A 10,257-nucleotide genomic window follows, 5' to 3' on the forward strand; every position below is an offset into this window, starting at 1 on the left:
CGATGACCAAGAGAGTTATAGTCTCTTCATTCTAGTGAATCTTAACGCCTGGGATCCAGGCTAAAAACAATCCACAAGGGTGAGACACATGGCTGCTGAGACACTGCCCGTTCATCATGGTTAAATTCCTCTTTGCCTGGAAGAGCCCAGGGCATTTCCTGTTTAGCCAATTAAAGCCCACTGTTTTGTTTTAAATTGAAGTAAGTGAAAACATTTTGAGAACTAAAAGACACTCTAAAAATAACATTGTGGTTTTGTTGTCATTATTATTATACAGTAGATGAAGAATCAAAGGGATCTCATGGGGATAGACTAAAGAATACTAGATTTGAAATCAGAAAACCAGAATTATTGTTCTAATTTTTTAACTCACCCAAGGTATGTCCCTTAGCAAGGACTAGATGACCTCAGCAATCCCTTCCATCTCTAGAGTTATATAATTTAAAGTTCAGCAAAGCTTCACCAACTATTGCTTCCTAGTCCATGCCTCCCTAAAGAAAAATAGATTCCACATTTTCCTAGCAGTTCTGCTTGGTAGTTAATAGCACTGACTCTGGGTCCAGGCAGAGGGCCCCCACCTGAGTTCAGTGACCTCACTTCACTCAGTGTCAATTTTCTCATCTGAAAAATGGGAGTGATGATATCAAGGCACTGATTTGTGGTTTAATGAGGTAGCATATATAACACATTTATCACAAAGCCTGTAATGGAACAAATGATTCATGAAGGCTATCCACAATTGTACTATAGCTATAGCTGAACATAATCTCCATGGATTATAGTCACTCTGCCACTGAATACATTTTTGCAGACAGCTTGCTATTTCTTCGTCTGTAATTCTAAATGTGTTTTACCTACAACTCAGACAGAGTTAAGCTAAATTTATCACTTTGCATAGAATCAGCGAAAACAGTAATAGGATGTACTGTCAGTGAGTAATGGTATATATTTGTAAAGGATCAGAATTTCTTTCAAAGAGGAAGGATTCGGAAAGCCATCTAGAAGAGCCCCTTTGCTGCTGAAAATTCATTAGTTTGCTACCCTTCAGTCCATCACTTCACGGAGAGGTGGCTCAGGAAACAAACCCACAAAGCATCATGGGCAAACAGCTCACATTCAAAAGAAGCTGCCTCTCAGGGTTCGTGTTTCTTGTGCCCAGTCGTATCCTTGTTATGGACTGAACTGTGTTCTCCTAAAATTCGTATGTTGAAGCCCTAACCCCCAGTACCTTAGAATGTAAGCATACTTGGAAATAAGGTCTTTAAAGAGGTAATTAAGTTAAAATGAGGTCTTTAGAGTAGGCCCTATTCCAATATAATAGGTGTCCTTATAAGAAGTGGAAATTTGGACAAAGACGTGTATGCACACAGAGCAAAAACCACGTGAAGACAGAAGGAGAAGATGGCCATCTGCAAATCAAGGAGAGAGGCCTCAGAGGAAATCAACCCTGCTGACCGACCCCTTGATCTTAAACTTCTGGTCTCCAGAACTGTGAGAAAACAAATTTCTGTTGTTTAAGCCACCCAGTCTATGGTATTAGTTGAGGCAAACCTAGCTGACTAATACAATTCCTAAGGCCTAGAAAAGTGTCTGGCACACTGTAGGTGTTCAATAATTATTTGTTGAATGAATACAAGAATAAATGGAGCAGTTGGCAGCCAATATCCAGGTTTTGATGACAGCAAATCTCAGGCCACATCCTGCCACACAACTAGACATTGATTGACAACTGGTAGAAAATAGTCTCCTAAGCAAGTCTGGAAGCTCATTGGACTCCCAGCTCTCTATCCTTTTTGAGGCTCAGAAGATGTTTTGCACAAAAGATCACTGGGGCAAAGGCAATGATAATCCAGCAGCAGAATTTATCTAACATCCATTGGAGTCAGGACCAGGGCCATTTAGAAATCAAGACCATAAAATGCAGCAGCTGCTTCTCATCACTATAGCAGAAAATGCCAATTATATAGTCATGTCACTGAGTCCTGTCCAACTAGAAATCTTTCAACCTATTTGGAACAATCCATGGGCATCAGTGGAAATGCAACATGAGAGAAGTCAACTTTGATGACCCCCCAAGCACCACAGCTCAACTGGTAGATTGCTATCTTTTCCAAAACTGTCCATTCCTTTCCTTCTTTTATTCCTTTCATGGATATGGATACTGAGGCTAACATGGTGAAGCAATCTTCCTAGATCCCACATTAGTTAGTAGCTGTATCAATTAAGCTGCTTTCAGAGGCAAGTAACAGCAGTAATGATTCAAACAGCTGGAAACAATTAGGAAATTTACTGGCTCACAGAACTGCAAGTTCATAAGTGGTCTATAATTCAGGGTTCTCTACCTAGAAGCCCCAAAGTGTGCTCAGGGACTCAGATTCCTTCTGTCAGACATTCACAGTTTCGGTGTCATCCTAAAGACAGTTCCTTTCACAGACGTGGGATGGTGGCTTCTGATTTCACATTTAGTAGTCAAAGAGAATCACTTTAAGAAAGTGTCCCTGAAGGGTGAACAAGAACTTTCTTAGAATCCCCCAGCAGACCCCTCCTCATTTCCAGTAGCCCAATTTGGGTTCATATGCCCATTCATGAACCAATCATTGGCAAAGAAGGATAGGATTATCTTAAGTCAATCAGGCATATCCTTGAACCACAAAAATGCTGCTCTCTAAAGGAGGAAGGCAGAAATTATGTGAGATAGGCAATCAACAACGTCCACTACAGTGGCCCAATGGAACATGAACCATCTCAATAGAACATGACTGTCTCATGCCAATGCCCATGCTGTTTCCTGTCTACCATGCTAGTTCTTATCTGAAGAAACTTTAGCACTTGTGAGACAAGTAAACGGCAAAATGGTTAGTCATATAGTTAAACAACTTGTTTCTTTACACAAAGGCAGCATGGTTTCTTTAAATAGTGAGCTTCTCACTAGTAATTAAAGGAGGCTACAATATAGAAAGTTCTGATTTTCCTAGAACTTCCAGAATAAATTATTAATGTCAAGCGAAGCCTTTCTGTATAAAAACCATCCCCTCCCTTGTCCCACCTTTCTGTACATTAAATGTAATTAGGGCTACTCCAGGGGCACTAGAAGCCGCTATTTTATTACAAACAGTATTTCGCTGCTCATTAAAGTAGATACATTACATTTAATGAAAGCTCAGTAAGTTATCCACAAGCATTCTCAGGAGGAAAGCTTCACGATTGCCAACCTGGTGCTTTCAGCTGCAGAGCATCCCTGGGGGTTATGTGTAGGTGTGCTGGGGAAGCTCCAGCTCCTTCCTATAGCTGCCTTGGCTCTGGAGGCTGCTTTCTTTGATCCTAGCCTTCAAGGCAATTGATCCGGATCCTTTGGCTCAGAGAATCATTATCCTTTTTAGGTTTTGCAGCAGGAGAGCAATTGAGCCAAATTCTCGTTTAACCATAACCAGTCTTCATTAGAACCATGCTCAGGCTTCATTGAATCTTGACTCTTACCCCAGAAGGGCCTACTGAGAGAATTCCATATACACCCCACAGCACTTGAGCACCTAATATATCAGGTTAAACTCAAAAGTGGGCTTCCACAGGGCGGAGGAACATGGTCCAGATAGGAGAACGGGTAAAGCCCTCCCAAAAAATAAAGGTGCCATGAGCCATCCCAAATCTAATCAAGAACCTAAACCTAACTCCACCCTAAAGCAGTTTCTCCCCCTCAATTCTTTTATTCTGTTAATGCCTTTACCATCTGTCAGTCACTCAAGCTTGAAGCCTGACAGTCAGGATGAAGGAGTCATTCTTCCTCATCCCCCATTCCTAATCAGCTGTCAAGACCTGTCAGTTCTATCTCAAGTCTTCTTCTTTCTGCCTCTTCCTGTCCATTCCATTTGCTGTCACCCTAATTCAGACCCTCATTAACACTTGCTTGGGTTATTAAAATGGTCTCATGACTGGTCTATCCACCTGCCACCTCTCTGCTGTCCAAACCACTCTAATGATTGCTGGACTGATTTTCAGAATGCACAGCACCAGTTCTGTCATGTCCCTGCTTGCAAAACTTCAGTGAGTCTTTTCCTACAAAAATAAACCCCAATCCCTATCCTAGCATTCAAGATCCTTGGTGTCCTGATATCCCCAGCCTCATCTTCTAACCCTCTTCTGTCTATATTTGTTCACACAGGGCTTCTCAGGATTCCCCAAGCACACCTCACATTTCCCTCTGCTCCTACCCAAGAATCACCCTGTACCCAGAATTCCTCAAATCCCATTTCCATCTACCATCCATCCTCTAAGATCCAGCTCCAATGTCATGGCCTTGGAAGTCACACTCACTAGTTGTGACCTCTCCATCTTCTAAAAATCCAAAAGGTGTTACCTTTCTCCTATTGCACTAACACTTCTATTTTTCAAATATAAGTCATAGTTTTCCCACTGTATGAAACTAATTTATGCATTAACCCAACAAATATTTATTGAGTAGACCACTCTTGTTGCTATAGACACTATGGATACAACAATGAATGTACAGAACAGACAAAACCCCCTGCTTAAAGTTTACATTTCATTAAAGGGGAAAAATAATAAGATTAAGAAGACAAATCTGTAACATGTTAGATAGTGGTCAGAGCTAAAGAGTAAAGATAAAGCATGGAAGGAGATAGGAAGTCTTTGCAGGAGGAGTTTGACATTTTAGATGTAGTGGTCGGGAAAGCACCCACTGTGGAGGGGACTTGAGTGAAATTCTGAAAGAAATGAGGGAACCAACCATGCAGATATCTCGGGGGAAGAGCACTCAAGGAAGCAGGAACAGAAAATAGAAAGGCCTTGAAGCAGAAGTTTGCCTGCTATGTTCAAAGAGAAGGGATAAGAACTGAATGGAATGAATGAAGGCTGGCTAACAGAGTGTCCCCGAAGACAAAGATTTTGTTTGAAGGCAAAGATTGACAGTAGAGTCTTCCTCAAAAGTAGACATGAAATAGTACTAACTGAATTAATGAATATATTCATTCATTTCTGCATTTTCATGTCTACAAATAGAGTCATTTTTCTTCTCCTTAAGAATTCTCATTACTTCTTTTCAGGGAGGCCTGTTGGAAATCAACTTTCTCAGTTTTCGTTTGTGTGGAAATGTCTTTATTTCATCCCCATGTGTGAAGGATTTTTTTTTCAGGGAAAAGCATTCTATGTCAGCATCATTTTCGTTCAGAAACTTAAATATTCCTTCTATTGTCTTTTGGCTTCTGTGCTTTCTGTTAAGAAGTCAGCAGATTATCTAATTGAAGCAATGTTTGAAGTTTGATCCTTTTTACTCTGGCTGCTTTTCAGATTTTCTATTTTTCTTGGTTTTTAGCTGCCTTATTCTTAGGTATCTAGATATGCTTTTCTTTGTATTTGTTGTGCCTGGGATTCGTATAGATTCTTGTATCTATGGATCGATATCCTTCATCAGTTTTGGGAAATTCTCAAACATTTTCTCTTCAAATATTGATCTGTTCATTTTTTACCTCTCCTTTTCTTAAAAGACTGCCATTATACATATGTTTGGTGTTATATTGTCTCTCATGTGTCTTTCTTTCCTGTTCTTTCCCATACTTTCCATTTTTGTTTCTCTCTATGCTCAACTGGATTTTTCTACTGGCTTAAATTTTTCAGTTTGCTAATAATCTCTTCACCTATGCTCAAGCTGTGGATAAATTCATTTTTTGAATTCTTAAATTCCGTTATTGTGTTTTTCAGTTCTACAATTTCCATTTGATTCTTTTTAAAAATAGATTTCAGGGACCGGCCCCATGGCATAATGGTTAAGTGCAGCGTGCTCCACTTTGGCGGTCTGGGTTCATGGGTTCGGATCCTGGGCGCAGACCTACACTACTCATCAAAGCATTCTGTGGCAGTGACCCACATATAAAATAGAGGAAGACTGACACAAATGTTAGCTCAGGGCTAATCTTCCTGAAGCAAAAAAAAAGACACAGATTGGCAACAGATGTTATTCGAGAGTGACTTCCTCACCAAAAAAAAAAAAAGATTTCAGGTTTTTGGTGAAAGATCCCATATTGTCATTTATTTTCTTAAATATATTAATCACTGTTATTTTAAACTCCATATCTGAACAACTCCAATTTTGGATCACCCGTAGTTCTGTCCTATTACTCATTTTCCTCTTTGTCCTAGTTTTGATAGGACTTATAATTTTTGATTGGATGCTGGATATTGCATATGAACAACTAAATATTTTGGATGATGTTATTTTCCTCCAAAGAATATTTACCCAATTATATGGCAGGTAGTCAAATAGGAGATGTTTCCATTAATTATTGCTGCTTAACAAAACCACCCCAAAAGTTAGGTGCATAAAAAAAAACAAAAACAAGCATTTATCATGTTTATGATTCTGTGAGTCAGGAATTTGGGCAGGACCCAGCAGGGATAATTCAACTCTGTTCCATGCTGTCTAGGGTCACAGCTGGGGTGGATCAAATAGCTGGAGATGATTGGGACAACTCAAATAAAGCCATATGTCTGGGGCCTCTCTTCTTCTCCATGTGGTATCTGTTGGGGAGCTGGCTCCTTTACTCACATGTTTGTTCCCTGGGCAGGGATAGCTGGAGTAGATGAGAGCCAGCTGGAATCACTTTCCACACATTGCGGTCTCAAGGTAGTAGGACTTCTTCATGGCACTGGTTTCTCACAGAGTGGGCATGCCAATGGAGAGCATTCCAAAAGGCCCAGGTGGAAGCTGCAAGGCTTATTTTGTCTTAGCTCAGAAGTCCCAGAGAGTCACTTGCATGGCATATGATTGATCAAGCAGATTCAAGGAGAGGAGAATGTTGAAATTGGTGAAGTAGATTATCTCATACCAATTAGCAGTCTCAAGGCTAGATTTCAGATTTTGAAAGTTTCATCTCTTTCTATTTGCCTCCGTTCCTAAAGTCCGGCCCTTCAGAGGTTCCAGCTAAGAGTTTGGGGTATTTAACAAGGCCCTTTTTCCTTCATGGGTCCCGGACTACAATCTATGTCCCCTCGTCCTAGGATGCTGCCAAAACTCTACTTGGTTTTTATCCTGTGACTTTTACTTGATTTATTGGCCATTTTACCTTCTCTCTAGAATCTTGATGTCGCAAGTCATGGCTTCCTTCATGATCCCAAACCTAATTTTTGTCTCTTTAACATCATAAGATTTCCAAGAGCTCTGCTGGATCTCTGCCTCTTGTGGCATTTCTCTACCCAGTTTCTCAGCCCCTCACTCTGCAAAGCTTGTGAACAGGCTAATGCTCCACAGGGAAAAGTGGGGCCCAGAATATTGTGCTTTTACCTCTTTAAGTTCCCCTTTCCTCTCAGCCTAGGCCGCTCAAGTCCTACCTGCCTTGAAAGTTCTCCCATTTCTTCAAATAGATGTTTTTGTGCTTTTCTAGTTATTCTTGATGGTAGGTTTGGTCCACTACAAGCTATGCCATCAAAGAGAGAAGCAGAAGTCCACAGCTTTTGACTTGAATTAGGTGCTCTGGCTCACCTCCCATACCACGGTAGGTTCTGTTCCTGATTATCCTATTCTCTTACCTTGTGACGTATTTTCATCATATGGAATCTTCTTGTCCTTTTACCCACTCTCCAGGCTTTTTTTTTTCTTGGTGAGGAAAATTGGCCCTCAGCTAACATCTGTTGCCAACCTTCCTCTTTTTGCTTGAGGAAGATGGTCCCTGAGCTAACATCTGTGCCAGTCTTCCTCTATTTTGTATGTGGGACACTGCCACAGCATGGCTTAACAAGCAGTGTATATGTCCGTGCCCTGGATCCGAACCTGTGAACCCCAGGCCACCGAAGTGGGGCATGTGAACTTAACCACTACACCACCAGGCCAGCCCTTCCACTCTCCAGTTTTGACATGGCCCATGATACCCCTGGTCCACTAGGACCATATGTCCCTTGTCCTTGATGTGGACACTGTCTGTGCTTCTTCTGGCCTCCCTAGAAAAACACCCTGCCAGAAGACATCTAGTCCCAAGACTTAAGTTAAGATAGAGCTTCCTTTATACCTCATCCTGGTCTGTGGAGCAGGACCAGGATATAAGTCACCGTCATTGTCCTTCACAGCACACCCACGGCATGAAATATGTCCCAGACCAATCTAGAAGGCTGCTTTCTGGTCTCATGCTCTGATTCATAATTCATTCCATGATTTTAGGTTGCTGCTTTGCATATTAACCGCAAAAATAGGAGAAAAATCTAACCTCTCTAATAATAATAAATTGTTTTTTTAAAAAAAATGCCATCCATACTCACCCTTTCCTCTCTCCGGCATACGGTAATTTTTGTTCCAGGTTGCTAAATATATCAACTGATGAACCACCACCCATCTGGTGGTATGAAGAGGAAAGTGAATGTCAAAAACAGAAGAGGCAAAATGGCCTCAGCTTCCTGCTTCACCTGTTAGTGTTCTTTCCTGAGAGCTAGGCTTCCCAATATTGATGTTAGATGCAGCCTCAGAACTCTTCTGCATTAACAGAAAGCATCAGGGCCTCAGGTAAGAGAATCTTTCCTTAGTGACAGCTCCTGCAGCCAGATCCAGTTAATGTGTATGTGCATGTGCATCTGTGTGGACAAGTAGTTTGGCAGGTGAGAAAGGACTTTCTAATAATTTTATACTAATTGTTGTAGTTTAAGGACTTTTTCTGGAAGAGGATAAGACAAGTTAGATAGTCAAGTGTTAGACCCTACTGATAGGCACTTCGCAAATGATTTTTGAATGAATAAATGCAAATAAATGAATGACTAGTGGAGCCATGCATTCCTTCTTTAATGCAAACCAAAAAACAAAACAAAAGATCAGCTCTTCTAAGACTAGCAATGAAAGGACAACCTCCAGTTGGGGAATGGAGGAGGTCAGAAAGTATCCATTTTAAACTTCTGCCCTCCTTATAGATTCTGCCCTTGATTCTTCACAGCACAGCAGAAACAAGGGCCAGTATGTTTAAAAATTGTTTTACTAAAGTTGGAGGATAACAAAAGAAAAATAAAAGAAGCATGAGATTAGGTATTCTGATTGGCAAGACTGGAAGTGTTCTCTTCGTGCTCAAAAGTTAAGTTCCATTAACACATGATCCTCAGAAAAAAGTGCTTCCAACCACCTACTCTACTTCCATGCTGTAGAGGGTGTATTTAACTATCCCTACCTAAATGTGCCTTCCTAAGCCTTCCAAATTCTTCCAAGTTATTCAAGCAACATTCATTGAGCATGAACTCTGCGTCAGGCGCTATCTAATTACTGGTAGGCAATATGACTAAGGTATTCTCCTTGCTCTCATTTATCTCCCTATCTTGTGCTCACAGGCACCTAAATAGAAAACTCCAGCATAATGTGGGATGTGCTTCAGAAACAATATGCACAGGATGCTATGGTAGAACAGGTGAAGGGAACTTAATACACTTTGAGAAGGGCACTGGGGAGAATGGATCAGAAATTCTGGAGGAAGTCTTGGCTGAGTTCACTCTTGAAGAATCAATGAAAACTTACCTAGTATAGGTATGGGAAGGAAAGATAATAGAATTTCAGGCAGGAGGGACAGCATAAACAAAGGTAAGGGGGCTGAAAACAGCAAAACATGTACAGGTAGAAATAAAGAGTTCACTGTTGCTAAAAAAAAAAAAAAAAGAGGAAGCTTGGAAGGATGCAAGAGGCCTCGTGGTGAGATCATGGGAGACCTAGAAAACAATGTAAAGGAGTTTGAACTCAATCACCTAGGCAATGGCGAATCACTGAGTGCTTATAGGCAGCAGAGAGATGTGATCAGACATGTTACTTAGAATGAAACACTCCACATAATTTTTTTTGATATATATGCATTTCTCTAAGAAACTGGCCTATAGCATTCATCGGATTCTGAAAGGTACCAGTGACCCAAAAGAAATATGGACCCCGGTATAGGAACTAATTCCAAATGTGACCATGTATCAAAACATCTAGTTTGTATTTTAAAATGTTCAGATGATAGGACTCACCTCATGCTTATTGAATCAGACTCTGGTCATGGACTTAAAAATATATATATATTTTTAAAGCTTCTTTAGTGGTACTGACAGGCAGATAAGTTCAGGAACCATTGGTCAGGACCGAGAAGGCTAGATTCTCACTCTTGCCTACCCAGGACTCACACACGTGGCTTCTATTTTCTGTCTCTTTTTGTTTACTCATATCATAAATAACTTCATCTCTCAAGTGAGGTCCTAACTTCACATAAGAATGTGGCTTTACTCTTGAAGATTACAATAGAATAATCA

Source organism: Diceros bicornis, chromosome 21 (genome assembly GCF_020826845.1).
Source record: "Diceros bicornis minor isolate mBicDic1 chromosome 21, mDicBic1.mat.cur, whole genome shotgun sequence".
Classification (NCBI taxonomy): Eukaryota; Metazoa; Chordata; class Mammalia; order Perissodactyla; family Rhinocerotidae; genus Diceros; species Diceros bicornis.